A 941-nucleotide genomic window follows, 5' to 3' on the forward strand; every position below is an offset into this window, starting at 1 on the left:
CTCTCTCTCTCTCTCTCTCTCTCTCTCTCTCTCTCTCTCTCTCTCTCTCTCTCTCTCTCTTTTAATAAAACACAACAGATAACACCCCCTCCTATACAATTAAAATTAAAAGAAATCTTGAAAGAAACTATAAGGTCATATTAGTAGTATGCGAGGTAGCTTGGCTAAGAATTCTTGTTCTTGCAGAAGACCAGAGTTTGATTCCTATGTCAGGTGGCACAACTTCTTGTTACTCTAGCCACAGGTTATCCAAATGCCCTCTTCTGGTCTCCATGGGCAGCACCCACACCCTGCATGGCACAAATGTGCAAGTGTGTGTGTGCACACACAAATGAAAATAAATCTTGAAATACTAAGGATGCTCTCCTCTCATTGATGCCTGACAAGGCCATCCTCTGCTACATATGTAGCTGGAACCATGGGTCCCTCCATGTGTACTCATTGCTTGGTGAGCATAGGGTACCCAATGGAGGAGCTAGAGAAAGGGCCCAAGGGGCTGAAGGGGTTTGCAGCCCCATAGGAGGAACAATATGAACCAACCAGTACCCCAAGAGCTCCCAGAAAAGAAACCCATGATTTTATAAGCTTGTTAAACACTATAATCTTCAAAAAAGAGTTTGAATGGAGACACTCCCTATGGATAGATATTGCTCTTCCCAGAAGCCATGGGTTTTTAAAGGAAGGTGCTCTGCAGGCTCCGAGGGGGGGAGAAGTCATCAATGTGTGTCATTTTCTTCTGTGTGGCCACTCGTGCTCCAGTAGGTAACCTCCCACTCATGAAACTAGTTAAATTCTGTGGCCACTCATGAAACTAGTTAAATTCTGTGGCCACTCATGAAACTAGTCAAATTCTGTGGCCACTCACGAAACTAGTTAAATTCTGTGGCCACTCACGAAACTAGTTAAATTCTGTGGCCACTCACGAAACTAGTTAAATTCTG

This window comes from Mus pahari, chromosome 1 (assembly GCF_900095145.1).
Source record: "Mus pahari chromosome 1, PAHARI_EIJ_v1.1, whole genome shotgun sequence".
Lineage (NCBI taxonomy): Eukaryota > Metazoa > Chordata > Mammalia > Rodentia > Muridae > Mus > Mus pahari.